This window comes from Triticum dicoccoides, chromosome 5A (assembly GCF_002162155.2).
Source record: "Triticum dicoccoides isolate Atlit2015 ecotype Zavitan chromosome 5A, WEW_v2.0, whole genome shotgun sequence".
Taxonomy (NCBI): Eukaryota; Viridiplantae; Streptophyta; class Magnoliopsida; order Poales; family Poaceae; genus Triticum; species Triticum dicoccoides.
The window spans coordinates 628427949-628450831 of NC_041388.1; the positions used below are offsets into that span (position 1 = coordinate 628427949).

The 22883-nt window shown below is 44.5% G+C and overlaps 1 long non-coding RNA gene across 3 annotated transcripts; it reads right to left on the reverse strand.

Annotated features, from left to right (window-relative positions):
• Positions 1-19611: 19611 nt before the first annotated feature.
• Positions 19612-22755, reverse strand: LOC119303557. Of its 3 annotated transcripts, XR_005147943.1 has the most exons (5): positions 22221-22755; positions 21421-22142; positions 21073-21329; positions 20702-20971; positions 19612-20594 (listed from the first exon to the last, which is right to left on the reverse strand). It is a non-coding gene; the product is annotated as an uncharacterized LOC119303557 (long non-coding RNA). The 3 variants fall into 3 exon arrangements; XR_005147944.1 differs by lacking the exon at positions 19612-20594 and having other exon boundaries at positions 20605-20971; positions 21421-21498; XR_005147942.1 differs by lacking the exon at positions 19612-20594 and having other exon boundaries at positions 20605-20971.
• Positions 22756-22883: the final 128 nt, after the last annotated feature.

Below are 22883 nucleotides of genomic sequence, written 5' to 3' on the forward strand. Positions count from 1 at the left end.
GGCGGAAGGCGGGGCGGCCTCGCCGCACTTCGTCGCCCGTGAATCAATGGCATGCTGGCATTGACTCCCGCGGGAAAACCGAGACGATGAGGACGACCAGCCTTCGTCTCGCTGACACGTCGGTCCTACCACTCTTTCGCGCCAAAACGTTCGAGCTGGCGCCCGGGGGCGCCCCCAGCATGCCAGGTTCGGGTTGGGTGCGCCGACGCCGATTTCGGTTCAATCCGACCAAAAACGGGTTCGTGGGGACGTGACTGGGCCGATTTTTCGGCGCCGGCGTTAAAAACGGCCTTGAGAGGGCTATTGAGGATGCGGTTGGAGATGCTTTAAGAGGGTGTCTCATGTCGCCGCCAATGCACCGCAGTACGGTTCCTCGGCGATGGTGGAATTAACCACGCTGTCCATGTTCGGCTTGGACTAGAAGTCTAGAACTCGTCACCGTGTAGTTATAGGACTAGTAGTAGGACTAGGATTAGAGTTCCTAGCTACTATATATATCTACATATACCCCTGTAATATTGTACCGAATCGTGAGATCAAAGTAATACTCCGTAGAACACATAAATCCGGAGTCTCTCTGTGTCGACCCGCGTGCGACATCAAGATCGATTAAGGCTTGTGTCAGCTGGCGTGAGAAATCGATCCAGCAGGCCGTTAGCTTGCTTCCTGGTCGTACGTGTGCTCCGCCGCTAGCATGTACGAGCCCACCATCGGAAAGTACTCCACGGCTGCCTCGTCAAGGTCGAGGCTTCGCCAACAGGCGATCGGTGGCAGCGGGGCCGCGATGGCAGCAGCAGCCGGCCCCGACTCCACCGACGAGCTCATGGCAGACATCACGAAGCGCCTCATCCGCACCCTCCAGCGCGGCGGGGTCGGGGTGCCTTACACGCTATCTCCCGACGAAGACTTCATGTCACAGTCAGCCAAATACTTCGGACATGTCATGCCGATCACCAGCGCTCCTACTACGCCAGCAGTGCAGGCATTCCAGCAGGGAGACCCCAAGACCGAGTTGGAGCTGCGCCACATCGACCGACCAGCCAAATACAAGACCGTCGTCCCCTGCCCGTATGGCCCTGCTGCATGCCCCTCGGGTCGCCAATGCTATTGGAAGCATTAGAGGGCGCACGCAACTAGTTTTTGTTAGGTATTCCAAACCGTTGTCCTATGCATTTTGGTGTCGTTGGATAGTCTAAGTCAGGTCATGTTGGGCTAGGTCGGCAAGTATTAGTAGTGTTTGATGTTTCCCATGGAGTCTATGTAATCATATGCCAGTTTCAAACAAAAAAAAGTTATACCGTGCGTGTGTTTTGTCGTGTTTTTCTACAGATTAATTAGACTTGTCGCCGGAGATGACTTTGCTTCGTAAGTCTCGCCTGAGAAGCATCCACCTGCCCGCTTAGCTAGTTGTGTTCTTGTTCCGGCTAGTTGCACCGGCGTTCCACGGTGATCCGATCGCCGACAAGTGATGTTCTCGTTCCAACACTTTTGGACCGTTTATTCCTTTAGCATTGCCATAGCTGTTTGTTTCCCTGCTTTGTGTTTGTTTTCTATCTCTTAGAAGTTGTTTGTCCAAAAGAAAATTCGGTGGAAAGTTGAGCCAGTCCATTAAGTACATCTCATAACCTTCACATAGAGACTCAAGTTCATGCAACACATGCATGGTTCCAGAATATCAAAATTGCATTCAGCATCCACCTTCCACTTCTTCCTAACTTAAAGCATGCTTAAGTGATTAGAGCATCTTCAACAGATGCGCTAGATAAGCCGCGTGCTGAAAAAAGGACACATAGCGTGCGTGCGACCGAAAGTAGCGCTCCAACAGTCGTGCGCGGTAAACAAGGTTCAACACGCTGGCGAAAACTGCATCGCGCGCTACGTATTTGATGCGCCCGCTCACGCGCGCTGCAAAATCTGAGCTGCTGCATGTGGGGCAACGGGATTGGGCGCCGTGTTTTTGCGCTTCTGATAAAGCAAAACACCAGTCCAGCGCTAAAACGCTATTTTGACACCACAAAAAAAATTAGCCCGCCGTGCAACCGCGCGTCTATTGGAGATGCACTAGTAGAAAACAGGGGTTTCGTCACAGCTGGATCGGAGCAGTAGTCCCGGGCGCGTTACGATGCAATCCTAACTTGTTCTTAATATCATGATGTAAACAGGTGATAACTAAAGATGGAAAAAAGTAATCAATGGATACAGTCAATATCATGGTATGATCAATCGACAACTCAAGGCTGAGAAAAATTAAATCAAGGAATAGTTAAATCAACGGATGATTCACAGATGAGGTCGCTAACCAAAGGCTTGCGTAAAGATGCTAATGGCGTTGATAAGGTATTATGGAATTTCTAAGACTTGATTATGTACTGCAGATACTCACCCTAATGACTACTAAAATGGAATAAATCACACACAAATATCAATGCCATTTAACCAACATTCAAAAGTGAAATCTTAACATCAAAATGTTTTTCATAAAGCAGAGAGTGTATATTACAACCGTTATTGCCAATAAAAATAAATGCTGACAAAAAATATCATAAATCCAGGACATCCATCTGATTGCCTAGCTCAAGGGTTATATGCACCCAAGTCGCTACAACAACATCATCATCGGTCATGTACACAAATATATGCTTAAATTTCTTCCATGAGTGCCACCCATTAGTAGTGCCGTTAGCTTAAATTTCTTCCTCAATGGGCAATCAAGATTATGCTCCGCGGAATTTTGCATGGAATTCCTTATTATTTAAGAAGTGAATATCACAGCTCATAAAATAATCCAATGAACACACAAGCAAAAAAATGAAAGAAAAAATGCATAGTATATATAAGCTATAAAAGACAATCATCTTGGTCAGTCAACATAATTGACATGACAGACAATGGATGCTTTTAAGAAAATAGGTACATGCATAATAGGAGTCTTCTATCAACATCCCTTCTTAAAACGTATACATGTATCAGAAATACATGCTTCCACCCATCCACATCAAGAACAGAAGGACAATATATAAACAAAAACACTGACAAAGGGGGTGTAGGTTAGCATAGATATGGAAGGCAGTAGGTGCAGGAGCATGCAGAATATGCAGTGGAGAAACCTGGACAAGTGGAGATGCTCAGATTTCTCGTCCGCTTAACACACTACAGCCTAGAGTCTAAACATCGTGCAGGGGCGGTGGTCAATGCCGGAGAACGTCTCGTTAATGGAGTCATCTCGATGGTCGTGAATGCGAAGGAAGGGATCAAGAACGATCAAACAGTATAACTTCCTTGTCTGAACGGCAGATCATGATCGTTGAATCAGAACAAGATCAACACATCCTTGTATGTGCTAGGCTCCACCAGTGGCTTGCTACTGTCATTATCACCGCAACATGATGAAGATGAATATCTTGGTGAGGTCACAAATTCTGAGTATGGTTCTTTAGATATATCACTTCCAGGCTTCCAGCATCAGATCTTGTTATCCTTCTTCTCTTGTTAGGTCTAGAGCAAGGTGGTGGCTGGTGGGGTGTATGATGAGCTTGTGAAACTTGACGACACCCTAACACAATCTCCAGAATCATCACCATCGCTCTTTACACTCTCAGTGTCCAGTCCACGGTAGATGGGCTGTTTTGGAATGAACTATGTATTCACATGTCCAGGAGTATCATAATAAAATAAATAATATCAGTTCTTGGGGTTTTTCTTTCCCTAGAGAGGTATTTCGTTTCCGAAACACGATTGAATGAACACAAGCGTCAACCATAAGTATAAAATGCAAGTACTTACAGGATGATCTTGATTACTGTACTTCCGAGCTCCTTCACAAGAGGAAGTATGTTGCGTGCCATTTAAGGCAGGATAGGCGTCAGAGAAGAACTTCTATGTGATTGTAAATGCTGCAGCATGTAGTCGCAATTAACACATAGCACTCATGGAGGCCTAATGTGAGGTACACTACATAATTTTAAAATTTCCTTGGCCAGACACACCAAACAAGCCGGTTTGAAGAAGTTTGAACTCTTAACAAAAAAACACAGATGTTCTCATCATTCCGATTTTTGACTAATTGTCTGTCTGATTTGCAAATACTACCTCTGCATACAAGCCAAAAGAAAAATTACCTTAGCTGATGCCTATTGCACATTGAAAAGAAGGCAACAAAACAATAGAAAATTCTCCGGGCTGCATGGAAAATCTAAAACAAGAGCCGATGTAAGTTGCATAATATACTAATTGAAAAAAATAGTAGGCATGCAAACAAATTTATGTTACCTGGTACAGAAGATCTTTCCAGTGTAATCCCCAAATGGTAGTTTCAGATATAAGTGCAGGTGCACTGGATGCAGAACCAACATGATATAACGAACTTAATGTTGACCAGGTTTGTCTAAAACATCAACAATATCATCAAAGAAGTGTGCTACAAAACTTGCTAGTGCAGTGACAAGTCGGAAAGGTGCGGCTAGTATCTCTCCGATGAACCAAATTACAGGGTACAAGACTGAATTGGCTGCAGTAAATAAAATGCAAATAAAAATATTAGTAAGTCATCATAATAATAAAAAAGCAAAGGGAAAAAGAAACAAATCATTTGGGAGACTACAGTAACCATACCAATATTAAATATCGTACTGAAGATGAACCAAAATGGCCAAATGATAACCACACTGCATGATGTCTCCATCGCTACCATTGCAGCTGAACTGAGATATTCAACTGTTTCTGCACACACGTTCCATAGTGGCAGGGTACATTCAAGAACCTCCAACAGTGGCCCCATAATTGGCTTTGTCAATACACTAAGAACAGACTTAGTAGCATTGAACTCTGCCTTGTAAGCTGAAGTAAAATGTACAAGAAATTGTATACCAACACCTGAGTCCAATAGCATTGAACGCTGCCTTGTATGCTGAAGCTTATTGTTTGTGAGTGACTGAAAGTATTACCATCAGAACGGAGTGTATCCAAGGCATGTGTATCTATTACACCTCAAATATAAAATTAGCTTCCATGCAAAAGAAAATTTTAGCTTAAACAAATTGTACTCTACAATACCTAATATTGTACTATTTTGAAGATCTTTGGAGCAGGTTTTTCATTCCTTCGTTGTGTGTCTAAGTGTACAAATTAATTAGATCATACCACTCAACTATAAGCAAATAAATTAGTGTAATCTGTGTGGTGGGAGAGAAGTACCACTCACCAAAGCATAGGAACGGACTGGGCAATGATGTCCTTGACAACTACAAATCACAATGTCAAAGCACATCTGGGATCGCCGCATCTGCCTGATCACTAATTGAAATGTGCTCTTCGCTGCAGCATACAGTGGCCACCAGGACGCGGAGGTCTATCTTCCCTATCTATATATTGTCATAACATTCAGATATCCAAATCCTTGAATGACATAGACATGACCTCCAAGAGAACTATTGGGAAAGTCTTACTATACTCCTTATTTATGCATGTAAGCCAACACAAACATTCACACCACGTCCAGTGATCCCTCCATCAGCTCAAAAAGCCATTCCCTATTTTTGACCTCTATTGGAAGCCCGCCTCAGCCCGTCGATGTGTCGCCTGAGACTAAGCTGCTCGTTAGTGCTTCTAGATGCCGGCTCCATCTTTTTGGTGAATAGAAATCTTGAAAGAAATATGCCCTAGAAGCAATAATAAAGTTATTATTTATTTCCTTATATCATGATAAATGTTTATTATTCATGCTAGAATTGTATTAACCGGAAACATAATACTTGTGTGAATACATAGACAAACAAAGTGTCACTAGTATGCCTCTACTTGACTAGCTCGTTAATCGAAGATGGTTATGTTTCCTAACCATAAACAAAAGAGTTGTTATTTGATTAACGGGATCACATCATTAGGAGAATGATGTGATTGACATGACCCATTCCATTAGCTTAGCACCCGATCGTTTAGTATGTTGCTATTGCTTTCTTCATGACTTATACATGTTCCTATGACTATGAGATTATGCAACTCCCGTTTGCTGGAGGAACACTTTGTGTGCTACCAAACATCACAATGTAACTGGGTGATTATAAAGGAGCTCTACAGGTGTCTCCAAAGGTACATGTTGGGTTGGCGTATTCCGAGATTAGGATTTGTCACTCCGATTGTCAGAGAGGTATCTCTGGGCGCTCTCGGTAATGCACATCACATAAGCCTTGCAAGCATTACAACTAATGAGTTAGTTGCAAGATGATGTATTATGAAACGAGTAAAGAGACTTGCCGGTAACGAGATTGAACTAGGTATTGAGATACCGACGATCGAATCTCGGGCAAGTAACATACCGATGACAAAGGGAACAACGTATGTTGTTATGCGGTCTGACCGATAAAGATCTTCGTAGAATATGTGGGAGCCAATATGAGCATCCAGGTTCCGCTATTGGTTATTGACCGGAGACGTGTCTCGGTCATGTCTACATTATTCTCGAACCCGTAGGGTCCGCATGCTTAAGGTTTTGATGACAGTTATATTGTGAGTTTATGCATTTTGATGTACCGAAGTTTGTTCGGAGTCCCGGATGTGATCACGGACATGACGAGGAGTCTCAAAATGGTCGAGACATAAAGATTGATATATTGGAAGCCTATATTTGGATATCGGAAGTGTTCCGGGTGAAATCGGGATTTTACCGGAGTACCGGGAGGTTACCGGAACCCCCCGGGAGGTATATGGGCCTTAGTGGGCTTTAGTGGAAGAGAGGAGAGGTGGCCAGGGATGGGCCGCGCGCCCCTCCCCCTAGTCCGAATAGGACAAGGAGAGGGGGGCGGCGCCCCCCTTCCTTCTCTCTCTCCTCTTTCCCCCCTTCCCGAATCTTATTCCAACTAGGAAAGGGGGGGAATCCTACTCCCAGTGGGAGTAGGACTCCTCCTGGCGCGCCCTCCTCCTGGCCGGCCGCAACCCCCCCTTGATCCTTTATATACGGAGGCAGGGGGCACCCCATAGACACAAGTTGATCCACGTGATCATATTCTTAGCCGTGTGCGGTGCCCCCTTCCACCACAATCCTCGATAATATTGTAGCGGTGCTTAGGCGAAGCCCTGCGATGGTAGAACATCAAGATCGTCACCACGCCGTCGTGCTGACGGAACTCTTCCCCGACACTTTGCTGTATCGGAGTCCGGGGATCGTCATCGAGCTGAACGTGTGCTAAAACTCGGAGGTGCCGTAGTTTCGGTGCTTGACTGGTCGGGCCGTGAAGACGTACGACTACATCAACCGCGTTGTGCTAACGCTTCCGCTATCGGTCTACAAGGGTACGTAGATCACACTCTCTCCTCTCGTTGCTATGCATCACCATGATCTTGCGTGTGCGTAGGAAATTTTTGAAATTACTACGTTCCCCAACAAATCTCCGTATCCATCTTTTGGTGAATAGAAATCTCCGTCTCCGCTTCCTCCAAAAAGCTTACCGTCTACCACCTATGCTTCTGCGATGATGGTCATTGTGCTGCATCAAGGAAAATAAAATAGTTGGATAAACTTTTAGGTACCAGCAGAAGCAGATTGAACTGGAAATCTTAAACATGCCATATGAAAAACAAAGTAAATATTCAACTTCTACAAAAGACACGACTAATCTAGTAAAGTAATTTGGAATGTTGGCTTAACTAACTCTTTACCACTAATCTACAAAAGATACGAAGTAATCTAGTAAAGTATGAAAAAAGGAGAATGAATGTAGGCCTTTGTTTACACATGACATCAATCTGGCTTACAAAACTGGTCCATAGGAGACCGAGATGCTGGGTTAGAATGTTTTTAGATTTATTGTAGGGTGGATGCAGTAAAACATGACCATGACAAACACCATGATAGTATTTTAAAGCAATATATACAAGCTATATGATTCATGCACCTAATTATCTAAGAGCAATCCAAATAAACTTGACATATTAACTACAGCAAAGCTTCCATGGCATGCAGAAACAGAGCATGTTGCTGGATCAACAATAGAACAACCTACAGTATATGCTTGATTTTGGTTTGGATTTAGAAAATCTGTACGTTGTTTGTAATTCAGAAATTCATTGTTTCGTTCATGCGCTCAACATAGACAAATTAAATTAGACCTACACAGTAAAAAAGAATAGTAACCTTTCTAGAAATTGTTTTAGTTTGGTAGGTCTTTAGCGCCTTGTTTTACGGTGACCATCTCCTATCACATATCACAGGTAAAATTCCACCCTTCCAGGTCGCCCTGCCATGGCCCTACTTAAGCTCCTTCTCGTTCTTACTCCGGTTCCAATTAAGCAAACCCCCTCTTCTCCCAAATATTGTCTAATCTTAAAAAATCATCAGCACATCATGCAGCAGGAGAAAACCCATACCAAATGTACAGCTGCAGGAGTGCCGAACAACAATGCTTTCAGCCAATCAACGCTATTCAGAGAAAAAATCAACAAACTGAAAAAGCTTGCATGATGGACTGGACAAAATGATATACCTCTCCTCAAACATAACTTGGAGATGAGTTCGTAGACCTGTACATATACCTCTCAGATATATCCTTCAGGCTTAGGTTCAAATTTAGGCTCAAGTTCCTGGAAATGAGTTGCAATAAGAAAATCAGTGAGAAATTTACTCGCAACAAAGAGAAAATCAACAAAAGCCAAAATCAATGCTGAACTCGTCACCAGCATGCTGCACTTACTCCCTAAAAAACATCCTGCACTTACCGAGACAGCATGCCAATTCTTCCTCTCCTCTAATCAGGCGACTTGGCGAGATGTCATGTGTGGCGACCTGCCTACTGGAAAGAGCTGTCGAGGGAGGGCACGAAGAGGACCCTTTGTCAGCAAGCAGAGGAAGAGGCGAACACCATCACACATGTATCGATCCGTCGATGTGTAACTATTCTCGTCATCAAAATCAATTACAAGGTAATTCAGTAGTACTGATGAACCTGCTATGTCACAAGAACAACTAATTTATTCAGTAGTACACTAGTATTTGTTAACACTCTTGGTTGATACAGAGAATGAAGATAATGGTTTCTTTTACAAATATATTACAAGTATAACAAGAAGACGTAGTACATCAAAGATAATGGTTTCTTTAACAATCTTTGACGCAGCTTCTTCAGTTGAGAGGATGCAACTTCTTCAGGGGAGAAATCCCTTCATTAAAAAAGGAACACGAGACCGTACCGGCGCTCGCTGCTCGGGGATGCCTGCTGAGACGCTGCTGTCGCCGTCCCTTGGTCCTCGCCGAACCTCTTTGTCACATTGTCCAGGAACTTGCTCAGCACCGAATCTTGGATTGGTGAGTCTGGCACGCAGCATACCACATGGACGCCCACCTTGTCCCGGCAACCGCGGTGCGACCCCTCCATCCAGCGCACCATGAAACGGCACAGAGCTGGTCACCCGTGCGGAGATCGCCACAGCGGGCGTCGTCGAGGGTGGGGCACGTGGCGGACGAGACGAAGAAGGATCGCTCGAATGACCGGACGGCTGGTCCTGTTCTTGCACGACTGCTCCTGTCGCCTCCCCTTGCGCGTGCAGGTCGGCACCGCTTGTGCCCTCGCCGTCCGGCGGCTGCGGCGGATGGGAGCGGCGTTGCCAGCCGGGCCACTGTGCCGGGGGAGGCACGGCCGGGCGCGCCTCTGCCAGAGGTCGCCGGATCCAGCGCCAGGACATGGGTCCGCGCCGCCATCAGATGGGCTCATCGGCGGCGGCAGTCCGCGGGCAGCAGAGGATTGTCGGCTCGGGGCGGCCGAGCGAAGGATCTGCGGGAGACGTGGGCAGCAAAGGGGGAGTAGCGAAGGTCCTGGCGTTCGTGCGAGCAGTTTTGCTCAGGACGAAGGGATGGCGAGGATTGGTGGTGCGGGCCGTCTGTCTGGGTCGTTTCGTTTATTATGTGATTAGTGGCTTGCTAGTGTTAAACATAGAGAGACCGTGGACCATTAGATCTTGATGATGGATGGGTGCGATTGTTTAGATCTGCCCCTCTCTTTCTTTTATAGTGGTAGTAGATAGTAGATGGCATGGTGGGTAATTAAAGCGTAAAACGCGTTTAGTATGCTGGAGGGATGTAGACCATCAGATTGCAGGTTTCGATGGATAGGATGATCTGGTTCTCCGCCCTCTCTTTCTTTTATAATGGTAGTAGATACACACACAGAGGAAAGAACACCAATCTATCCAATAATACAAACACAAAATAAATAAATAAATACAAAACAAGCTGAAATAAAAATAATCATATGTGTAGAGTTGTGCACACACCATGTCCCAGAAAGCTCCATGGCAAAAAAATTCTGGCCCACAAATAGAAAAATACTGAAAATGACTAGGGTCATAGAAGGAAATGATTGATCGGTTGAAAAATAAGGTAACGCTTCCCTATATATACGACTGCTTCTAAAGAAAACACACGGCTACGAAATTGACTAACGGTCAATAAAATTTCAGGTGCCTCACAAATAGCAAAACCAATTTTTCTAACCGTGTATCCACATCAGCACAGTTTCTTCTTAGCACGTGCAATTCGAGGGGCTTCAAATGCTCAATTCATACGGGTGAACCTTAAATCATATCACTAGAAACTCCATCCACATACAAATTCGACAATATGCTTTGTGTAACATATATGTCATCTATTATTGTTCTAACCCGTGGTCAAAAGTAATACATATCAAAAAGGTATTAAATCCTATATATTTGAATTGAAGGAGTAACACCTTGTCTTCCTCCTCCTCAAAGAAGCTAGGGCTCGTGCCTCTCGCCGGCGTCGCCACAGGTCTGCCTCGCCTCTGGTGGCCTTAGGGCCATGGGGGTGTGGTAGATCCTGGCAAGGCCCGGTGAGAGGGCTCCATTGTTAGTTCTTTCTTTGATTTTTGTTAGAGTTTGTATTCTGCTCAGGAAGACGAGACGACGTCGGCTCCTTGAAGATGGAATAAATGTTTCCCCGCCTAGCCCTCATTTTGATGGTGCGTCTAGCATCGTTGGTGGGTGAATGGAGGTGTGTCTCCGACGGGTCTATCCTCGGTGGATTTGCTCGGACCTGGTTATCGTTCGTCTATATTTGTGTGTCTTCGGGTTGGATCTTTTCGATCTACGTTATTCTTCATCGACGGCGGTTGCTATTCTGGTGCGCTGGTCCTATGGGGCCTTAGAACGATGACTTTCCGACTGTCTGCCACAACAAGTTATGCCCAATTCCGGTGAGGAAGGGGTGATGGCGGCGACGCGCCTTCGGCTCTCTTCAGTGCTTGTAATCGTCACTAGGTGCCCTATGAATCAGGATGTAATTTTTATTATTTCTAGTGTTCGTTGTACTGCCATGATTCAAGATGAATAAATCGAAAGTTTTCTCGAAAAAAAAACTTCATTATCTTGTTACTACGAAAGCGGGGCACAAGTACATAAACGTTCCAACGGGGAACTGGGATACCAGTAACCAATTTTTCCAGACTACTCATGAGAGCAACAGCTCAGAACACGAAATAACCAAGCTAAAAGGCTGCTAGCAAAATCCTAAGAAGTATAGAGGGCCGGAGCAGCCCCAGGCTGAGTAAATTCAACATTAGGCGTACGTCCAACAAAGCTTCGCCCAACGTCGACATAGCATGTGACTCACGGTAGCACAGAAGTACCAAACAATATCGGCCAAAGTTTGCAGAAGGCTCGCCCCTTGATGAACAATGAGTACGGTCTTTCACAGAGCTCATATGAATGTTGCCTTGGCCCGTACCCGGTAGACTTGCTCTCAGTGTGCATTCTTATCGGTCTGTCCCATGATTGAAAACCATCCTCCGAGATGTATATTATGATGGAGTCAAACACGAGTGAACCTCTAGATGTCTTGCCGATGTCGCCAACCCGATATCCACGCCATGGGCCATTCCGGATTTGCCGCTCGCAGAGAGGCTTGTACTGATCCACACTTGATTCTTCTAAATGTCTTGGTCTTGCCCCTCCAATGTACACCTGGACAGGAAAACACAATTTCAATCTATCGGCCTACGACCACACCAAACCATATATACGTGATTTAAAATTTCCAACCAGGTTTGAATGGAAAGCCAAATTTTGTACAAAAGGAGACTAAAATTATCAGTCCCTCGTATTACTATTCACTATCAGTCCTAATGTATATAAGCTGGGTATTTGGTTTCCTTTCTGGCAGATAATTACTCTATTTATTATATAGTTCTTGTGAAACAGAACTAATGTTATTATTGGATTCGTATCACTGATTAATATCACGCTCAAAAGGAAATAGCAGCAACATTTTGGGCATGGAAATTTCAGCCTAAACTGACGCGATCTCCAGCAATCTCGCACAATCTCCCCCGATTTTCATTTGCCTGCAAATCGCGCCATATTTTCCCAGCGGCGATTGCGGCCATTTCCCCCACGATTTAAAATCGTGAATATATGCAGATGTACTTGCCTATAATTATGATGTTGTAGTACAACATAAGCAACAAATTAGCAGAGTAACAGCTGGTAAAATCCTCGTTCTAATAACAGGGAAAAAATATGACTTATATTGTCTGACTTTAACTGGGTTGCCACTCAAACAAAAGCTTAATCACCCTCTTATGGATATCCTATATCGACAGACAGAGAAAGCAAAAGATACAGGTATTAATCCCAAAGTTTCAGATTTTTAAAAATTGTATTCCCTTTTTTTGGATTTATTGTTCCTGAGGGTGTATAGGGGCACCCGGGAGCTATCACACATTTCTCTGAAACAAACCCAGTAAAAGAATCAGTTCTGGTGCACGGTATCTCTCGAAAAATCGACTCTGCATTCGCACTAGTAATATGTAGCAGCATTGCCCCAGCAAAAACAAAAATTACGCAGCAGCACCGGTATGGTCCAGTCATTCAATATGCATGAAAATTAGAAATGCGAACGAGGTTGACATAGGTACCTCCCGTCCGTTGATGACATGGCGTGGGTCGGCAAGGACGCGGCAGGTGTCACCGGGGTTAGAGAACTGGACAAAGGCGCAGCGGGGCTGGCCAGTGAGGCGGTACATGGGAATGAAGATGTCAGCCACATCCCCGTAGCGACCGAAGTGGTTGCGGAGGTCCGCGTCACAGGTGCCTGGGGCCATGTCATCTAAGTACAGCCTCCCATTTATATGCATCTTGCTCATTGCTGGTGACATGTTGGTGTTTGGTTGGGCACTGTAAACATAAATCGCAAAAAGGAACCGTTCAGAAAGCTGAAATAGTTGTGATTTGCGTTATGGCTACAATTGTTGGTCAGAAAAGAACGTCATCACGGGGATTGAGCATGAACATTACGGACAACTAAAAATTATAATACAAGTCATATAAAAGTTGCGAGGGAAAAAAAACACCCTCCGAATCACGGATCAGATTGGAAGAAGAATGATCATAGAGGGCTGTACCGGGATACACTTGATTGTTTGAAATTTCTTGGTCGTGCCCTTGCCCTGGGGCATGGCGAGGAGTGCGGCCGCCTAGGGCCCAGCCCAAGCAGGGGCCCATCCGTTTGCATGTCTCTAGTAGATATATAAGCATATGAGAAAGAAGAAAAGATAGAGAAGGTAAAAAGACCAGCCAAGAGACAACCATTCAGCCAGTCACCTACTCCCGCTGCGCGACCAAACTAGGAATTAACTCTGCGGCGAAAATTTTGGCCATGAAATCAGCCAATCTGCTAATATCCTTGATTATCGATCTCAATTAATGCCGGATCTATGCAGTGTGAGATGTGTATCCATTCCATGCAGCCAAAAATCCCATTTAGTTTGGCAAGTATGAGTCGCAGCATGCAATACTCCTTCCCACAAAATTAAAAAGCATGCAACACTCCTTTAATTAGGCCCCATGCATCATGCAATACTCTGATTCAAGCTAAAAAAAGTATGCAATACTCCACTAATTAGGCACCATGCAACCAATGATTTTTCTCGTTGGATGAATCTCGTTGTCGGTTCTTCCGACTGGTCGCAGCCACTACACACCTGCCACAACATTATTGATGATAGTCGTGGCAGTCAGAGCCGTGCCAAGGCGAGGGCTCATGGCCGGTGGAGTTCAGAAGTTCGCACAAGGGCCTCTAAGATGCTAGGGCCGGCCTTGGCCCTTGCAATGTATACCTGCACATGAAGAGGCATTTCAAATCTATCAGCCTATAACCAGACCAAACCATATACATGGGACTGGAAAAGTTGTGGCTAAATCAACTATGGATAAAATAAAAAAATTGCAGCAGAATCAAAAAATTCTGAAAGTATGTGGTTTCAACTATGGTCAAATATTTTAGGTGCTTGCAAATTTTGGTGCACAAATGACATTCGAGGAGCTACAAAAAAATATCTGCTCAAAAGTGCAGAAAATCTTGATAAGTAATTATGTTTTTATGTAGCTCCTCTGATGTTATTTGGCCATCAAATTATGCAAGCACCTACTACATTTGGTCATAATCGAAGCAACAAAATTTAGATGTATTTTCTTGTTTGTTACTTCTTTTGATTTTATTGTTCATGATGGGTGCAATGCACCCAGCGGGTTTAGAAGAACCTGTCTCGGATGGGATTTAAAATTCCCAAGTAGGCATGGATGGAAAGCCAAATTTTGTACCAATTTTTTTTTTAAATTCCCAAGTAGGCATGATTTGAAATATTTGGAAAATATTTGAATTTCCATGTACTACCGAAATTGCTGAATTTTTTTTTGCAAAAAAAATTAAATATTTCAGTGTTTGTGAATTTCATCAAAATCTCACTCAGAATGAAAACCATGATTATGTCATTCATTATATGGGTCAAGAAGAAACTGCGAACAAGGTTGACATAGATACCTCCCGGCCGTTGATGACATGGCATGGGTCGGCGAGGGCACGGCCGGCATCACGAAGGCTAGAGAACTGCACAAAGGCACAGCAGCGGGGGCCGCCGGTGAGGCGGTCAGTGGGAATGAAGATGTCAGCCACGTCTCCGTAGCTTCCGAAGTGGCGGAGGAGGTCCGCATCGCCGGTGCCTGGGGCCATGTCATCCACATACAGCCTCGCCTTCGTATGCAGCTTGCTCATCGCCGGTGACATGCTGGTGTTTGGTTGGACACTGTGAACACAATCATAAAAGGAACCTTTCAGAAAGCAATGAAATAGTTATGATTTGCCTAATGGCTCGTATTCGTCGGAAAAGAACCTCACGGGAACAGAGCACGAACTTCAGAGACAACTTATGGTACAAATCAAATGAAAGTGTCGAGGCCAAAAAAAAACAGCCTCCGAATCAGATTGGAACAAGAATTTGATGAGAGGGAACATCATCATATTTGGTTAGGGTTAAAATAGGACAATATCTTGTTGTATGTGTGTATGAGAGAGAGAGAGAGAGAGAGAGAGAGAGAGAGAGAGAGAGAGAGACCTAGTCGTCGAGGATCTCGCTGAAAGCCGTGATCGATGCTCCGTGGGGACGACGAAATCGACAGGAGGCGGCTACGGGTGTTGGCTTACGAAGCTCGGATGACCGTGTTATATATTGATTTTCGTCTTGGCTCCGTTTTGTAAACGGATACGGCGGCCGATACGCGTCAGTTATAAGCCCATTGAGCTTGTTGCTTCAGTGCAAAACAATGGAAACCCATGGCCCGTATAGAAACTAACCTACACGATGCTTATTATATACTCCCTCCGTTCCTAAATATTTGTCCTTTTAAAGATTTCAAATGGACTATCATATATGGATGTATATAGATATATTTTAAAGTGTAGATTCACTAATTTTGCTTTGTATGTAGTCACTTGTTGAAATCTTTAGAAAGACAAATATTTAGGAACGAAGAGAGTAGAGCATATAGATTTTCTAAAAAATAAAGAGTATATAGAAAAAACCTATAGGCCACTTATCATGACCGAGATAGCCTAGCATCGCTCAAAAGTGCCACCTTGATTCGGAAAAGTATACAATAGAACATTTCATTTAATAAATGGAACGTTTTTCTTTCTTTTAAATTGCATTAACATTATATATATAAATAATTATCATCAGTTTAATGGGAAAATAATTGAAAACTATCGTAAAAAAGTGAAACATTCATGTGTTAAAAAAACTAATAGAATATATGAAATACAACAATATGCATACCCTTTCAAAAAATGTTATTATATTTTTATAAAATTATTCATGTATTTCAAAAAAATAGATAAAATAATTAAAAATATCATATTTTAGATTATTCATTTCATTAGTTAATAGGCTCATGCAATTTTAAAAATCAAATAATTCAAAAAAGTTGGTGTTGCAAGTTAGACATCCTCTACTTTGTTGTTGCAAGTTTTACGTGGCTGCTACGCGCTTAGCAAGAACCCTTCTTACCTACGCATCAAAACCATAACGATAGTTTGTCAAGTTGGTGTTGTTTTAACCTTCGCAAGGACCGGGCGTAGCCACACTCGGTTCAACTAAAGTTGGAGAAACTGACACCCGCCAGCCACCTATGTGCAAAGCACGTCGGTAGAACCAGTCTCGCGTAAGCGTACGCGTAATGTCGGTCCGGGCCGCTTTATCCAACAATACCACCGAACCAAAGTATGACATGCTGGTAAGCAGTATGACTTATATCGCCCACAACTCACTTGTGTTCTACTCGTGCATATAACATCAACGCATAAAACCTGGCTTGGATGCCACTGTTGGGGAACGTAGTAATTTCAAAAAAATTCCTACGCACACGCAAGATCATGGTGATGCATAGCAACGAGAGGGGAGAGTGTTGTCTACGTACCCTCGTAGACCGTAAGCGGAAGTGTTAGCACAACGCGGTTGATGTAGTCGTACGTCTTCACGGCCCGACCGATCAAGCACCGAAACTACGGCACCTCCGAGTTCTAGCACACGTTCAGCTCGATGACGATCCCCGGACTCCGATCCAGCAGAATGTCAGGGAAGAGTTCCATCAGCACGACGGCGTGGTGACGATCTTGATGTTCTACCGTCGCAGGGCTTCGCCTAACCACCGCTACCATATTATCAAGGATTACCATGGAGGGGGGCACCGCACACGGCTAAGAGATCAATGATCAATTGTTGTGTATATGGGGTGCCCCCTGCCCCCGTATATAAAGGAGCAAGGGAGGGAGGCCGCCGGCCTAGGAGGAGGGCGCGCCAAGGGGGGAGTCCTACTCCCACCGGGAGTAGGACTCCTCCTTCCCTTGTTGGAGTAGGAGAGAAGGAAAGAGGGGGAGAAGAACAAGGAAAAGTGGGCTGCACCCCTTGTCCAATTCGGACCAAAGGGGGGGCGCGCGCCTCCTTCCTTTTGGCCTAATAAGGCCCATATACTCCCGGCGAATTCCCGTAACTCTCCGGTACTTCGAAAAATACCCGAATCACTCGGAACCTTTCCTATGTCCGAATATAGTCGTCCAATATATCGATGTTTACGTCTCGACCATTCCGAGACTCCTCGTCATGTCCCCGATCTCATCTGGGACTCCGAACTCCTTCGGTACATCAAAACTCATAAACTCATAATATAACTGTCATCGAAACCTTAAGCGTGCGGACTCTACGGGTTCGAGAACAATATAGACGTGACCGAGACACGTCTCCGGTCAATAACCAATAGCGGAACCTGAATGCTCATATTGGCTCCCACATATTCTACGAAGATCTTTATCGGTCAGACCGCATAACAACATACGTTGTTCCCTTTGTCATCGGTATGTTACTTGCCCGAGATTCGATCGTCGGCATCTCAATACCTAGTTCAATCTCGTTACCGGCAAGTCTCTTTACTCGTTCCGTAATACATCATTCCGCAACTAACTCATTAGTTGCAATGCTTGCAAGGCTTATAGTGATGTGCATTACCGAGTGGGCCCAGAGATACCTCTCCGACAATCGGAGTGATGTGCCAACCCAACAAGTACCTTCGGAGACACCTATAGAGTACCTTTATAATCACCCAGTTACGTTGTGACGTTTGGTAGCACACAAAGTGTTCCTCCGATAAACAGGAGTTGCATAATCTCATAGTCATAGGAACATGTATAAGTCATGAAGAAAGCAATAGCAACAAACTAAACGATCAAGTGCTATGCTAACGGAATGGGTCAAGTCAATCACATCATTCTCCTAATGATGTGATCCCGTTAATCAAATGACAACTCATGTCTATGGTTAGGAAACATAACCATCTTTGATCAACGAGCTAGTCAAGTAGAGGCATACTAGTGACACTCTGTTTGTCTATGTATTCACACATGTATTATGTTTCCGGTTAATACAATTCTAGCATGAATAATAAATATTTATCATGATATAAGGAAATAAATAATAACTTCATTATTGCCTCTAGGGCTTTCCTTCAGTATGATCATCACTTTTTGTTGGAATAACTTCTGCCCATTTTGTGACATAATGAACAACAACCAAAATATGTGTTACAATATGAAGTTGGAAAAGGTCCTATGGAATCAAACACTAGAAATTGGAAGGTTTTGTAACAAAATAATAATTCACAGGCATGTCTCGAGGCCTGGTATATGTACTACTCTTAGGTATTCATACAAACGTAATAAAATTGCGGGCATCTTTAGTTAGAGTAGGGCAATACAAGCCGGATTGTAATATCTCCATCGTGTTGCCCTCCAAAAATACTAGAGTGACACTTTCTCAGATATACAATACTCAATAGTATTGTCTACTCCTTTTTATGTAGACGTGGATCATCCCAAAAATAATTATTGAAACAAGTTCCATAGATGAAAAAGTCATAAATACATATCTCAACAATTTTTTTGTGAAAAGATAACAAAGATATCACTCATACATCTTTAGAATGTAGCAAGTGCATTGCATAAACCAAAAGGCATACGTCTATAATTATAAGTTTCGGAAGGACGTGTAAAATTTGTTTCCTATAGGTCTTCATGAAACACATGTATTTGAGAAAAAACAAAATAACCATCCTGATAAAGAAGTGTGAATGCTTTGATAATATTTCTAATGTTTGGTCAATAAAAGACAAAGATAAATGATCCTTTCTAGTAGTTTTATTTCATATTCTATGAATAATGCACATCCTAGATCCTGACACGGTTCTTTGTGGAATAGGTTAATTGTGTTCATTAGGAATCATAGTTAAACCTCCCTTCTTAATGATACCGGCTTTTAGAAGTTTCGATGCCTCATTTCTTACCACACCCTTAATTTTATGATTTAAGCGAAGTTGATGATCAACAACAATCTTAGCATCGGGTGTCATATGAATTATATGAGTGGATAACCTAGGGCTAATAACTTTGAGATGATCTAGAGTATAACAAACAGTAGCACGATGAGTTCTCAATACATATAGTAAACGTTCTTCTTCATGTCTTGTGAGGTTTGCATTTCTACTTGTACGTAGCAAATTCTCCAACGGAAGGATTAAATAGGCTAGAAGCATATGCCAGGACCAGGAGTCTAAAGGATATCCCATGATATGCAATTAAATAGTTAATGCTCTAGACTAGCGAGCCACCATGGCTGCTAAATGAAGCTAGTGTGGCATTTCTATCTTGTGGACCACCAGAAAGTAAAGAAAGCAAATAACAACTAGTATGGCCGAAATTTGGGATTCTTATGATCACTTCATGGATGTAACTCTTTGTAATGATGTATGCAGTTCATATGGTATACCTAGTCAGGTTTGTTCTATGCCAACATTTCTTTCTGAATGTTTACAGAACATATGATCATCTCCCTATGAAAATTTATAGCAAGGTAAAAGATCATGTTTGTAGCTCCTTCCTTGAGATACTCCTCGGAGTCACTGTTAGGCGACCTTTGTCCTTCGTCTTGATCAACAGGAGTTCCATGTTGCTCCCTTTCAGTAGCCAAACCCGCCTTCTGGGAATAGCTTGGAGGATGATTTGATACTTTCCCAAGGCATGAGGGGCTTGATTGATCGGGCACACCACTGTGAGCAATCCTACTCCTCTTTAAATTACAAATATGATATGGACGTAAGACCCGAAGCGTGTGTGCTTTCTACCACATTAATACATGATTACTACGAGCACATGAAACAATATATTACAATCAATTCGTAAGGGCTCATAAACAAACCCTTTGCAACTCCAACAAAGCAAATGATTGAGTGGCTTTGGTTGCACTTCTAGAGTAGCTTCCCCCGAAAAAAAACAGAGCAAACTAGTGTTAGGCAATGCTATTACTTCTAACCTTTCATACTTGACCACAAACCTAAAACCATTCACTGCCTTTATTTTCACATATCATGGCATTGTAGGGAATGAACTATGCTTCCACATTACATATTGTTGGGGATATAACCCCGTGATGTGACCCGCCCAGGTGGGGCCGGGTTACACTATTGGTGACTCAATAGTAAGGGCTTAAGTGGGCCTATGAAGATGAGATATGAAGACTGGAGGCGGCTTACAAGGCGGGCCTATTAAAGGCCCAAGACCCAGAGGGGGTGCTGTAACCCGGAGATGTGAGCCGCCACATGGCGACTTGCCTAGCAACGCAAGGTGGCTTATAACCCGAGTTGGTCACGTCGTGTGATCCGATTAGGACTCTTGTAAGCCAAGGGCCTCGACCTGTGTATATCAAGGTGAGACCCTGCGGTGGATTAACTCAAGTTACAATCGATCGATAGCTAGGTCAAGCGATTCCGCTCCTTGTAATCGATACCCAATCAATACAACATAAAGCAGGAAGGCTTTTACCTCGTGAGTGAGGGGCCGAACCTGGGTAAACTCGTGTCTCTCGTTCCGTTCAACCCCTTCGAGCTAACCTACGTTGCGATGGCTTCACACCTAAATCCTTTTGCAAGGGCATCTGCCGTGACAAAACCACGACACATATTATTGTAGCGCATCCTTCAGGCTCCTGGCGAATTCTAGCCTCTTCAACCCTTCTCTCGGAGAAGCCGCTTCACCCAGTTGTTTCACCATTGCACTACCAACGATCACCCCATATGCACCCCACTAAGCAATCTGCACCCATTTACAAAATTCAATTAGTTGTTGAACTCCATAAAAAGAAATATTAGTAATTTGTGGATAGTATTCCTCTAGGAAAACGGGTTTAATCTTACCTGTCTAACATGATCAGGTGTTGATATACCAAAGCCAACAACCACTGCTTTGTCAGTGACCTGCAGACAATAGGGAAAACCATTTGAGCATATATGCAGACATGCATGAGTATATGCAGGACGATAATTTTGACAAGATCGTTGACAAAAGGGATGAATTTTATTATTATTTGTTCGAACATGCTTAATCTCCTTAGAAGGTCTCTGACACGTGGGTTCACTGTTGCTCGTAGACCTGTAACTCCATTGACACTTTCCTGATAGTGAGATTAAAGAATTAAGATGAGAAAGCTAAACTTGCAGGGAACAATTAACTAGGACTAATTTATGCCTCCATCTGGCACTTACAAGGTAAACAAAGCCTTCTGAGGCATTAGTGATTTTTTTCATCCTCTCTGCTGGTGTGGCTGGTGTTGTAAGTAGCACCTGAAAACATTAATTCAAATAGAAAATTATTAATGGTTGGCACTACAAATCCTGCTCCGTTTTGTTTCAGATACTGTACATTGCTGAAGAGGGAGAACACAAACAAGCTCTAGGTTATTTTCTATGGGTGTGGCTAGAAATCAATTAGCTGAAAATTTTCGTTTGAGGTCAATCGATTCTTGAACTGTTGGATGAGAAATCAATGGCCCATGATCTTCTTCATCCTCTCGACTCATCTCCTTCCCTGAGCCGCCAGCCACCACCGGCCTAACCGTCGGCCCCCGCGCCGCCTCGCCGCTCCGCGCTCCCCGGAACCACTCCCCACCGCCGGTCCTCCACCGCTCCGGCCATCCCTCTAGGGCCCCCGTGCTGAACTTTTTCTCCGGCGAATCCCCACACCACTGCTCCCCACCATCACCGTCCACCACCGCCTCCACCCTGAACCCTAAGATACTGGGGTGATGACGGCGAGCCCCTTCCTTCTTTCCGGCGAGGCTTTGCTTTCTCCTTCCTTCTCCTTCATCAAAAAATCGACTAAGGCCGAATTCGAATCAGCTAACTGATGTGTAGCTAAACTGATTTTTTGATGGCTTCATTTCTGAATGGACATGTCTCGGTATAAGGAAGATCGGACACTATAAGACCTGGTGGAACAGATATAAATAAGCGGGACAGCTCCGGCAAATTAATTAGCGGTGACATTAGTGAGCTGCTTTAATTACCTTGCACACCGGCCTGTTTGACAGCGGCGGTGAAGTTGGCCGCGCCCCGCCGCACGATTGGGCGCAGGTACGAGACGAGCACCACCGGGCAGGACAGGTCCGGCGTTACCTCCTTCAGCATCGACAGCACGGCGTCGATCGTCGTGCAGGACGCCAGCGCCCGTGCTGCGGGGGCCTGGATGACCGGCCCGTCGACGTAGGAGTTCGAGAAGGGCACGCCGAGCTCGATGACGTCGGCGCCACAGGCGTCTAGGAGCCTGAGCGCTTCCGCCGTGGTCGCCAGGTCGGGATCACCGGCGGTGATGTACGGGGTGAACGCCGTCTGCAGGCATGCATTCACGCAAGAATCGATGGAGTACTACCTTGCCCCGCTCCTTGATCTTGGACAGTGTCTGCCCCACGGACAGGCTCCGCCTGTCGGCGACGGGCACGAATACCGCTGGGACACGCGGCGGCGCTCTGAGCACCGCCACCGCCGGGTCGAACGGGACCGGCGCCGGCGCCGCGGCAGCGACCGTCCTGACCACAAGCCTCCCCGGCGACCACTGCCAGAGCAGAGGAAGCGCGCCGCCCCGGGTAGCTCAGCGCATGAGCCATGGACGACGGGGACGCGGACGCGGACGCCTTTAGCGCGAAAGCCATGCCGCTTGCTACACACTTTTT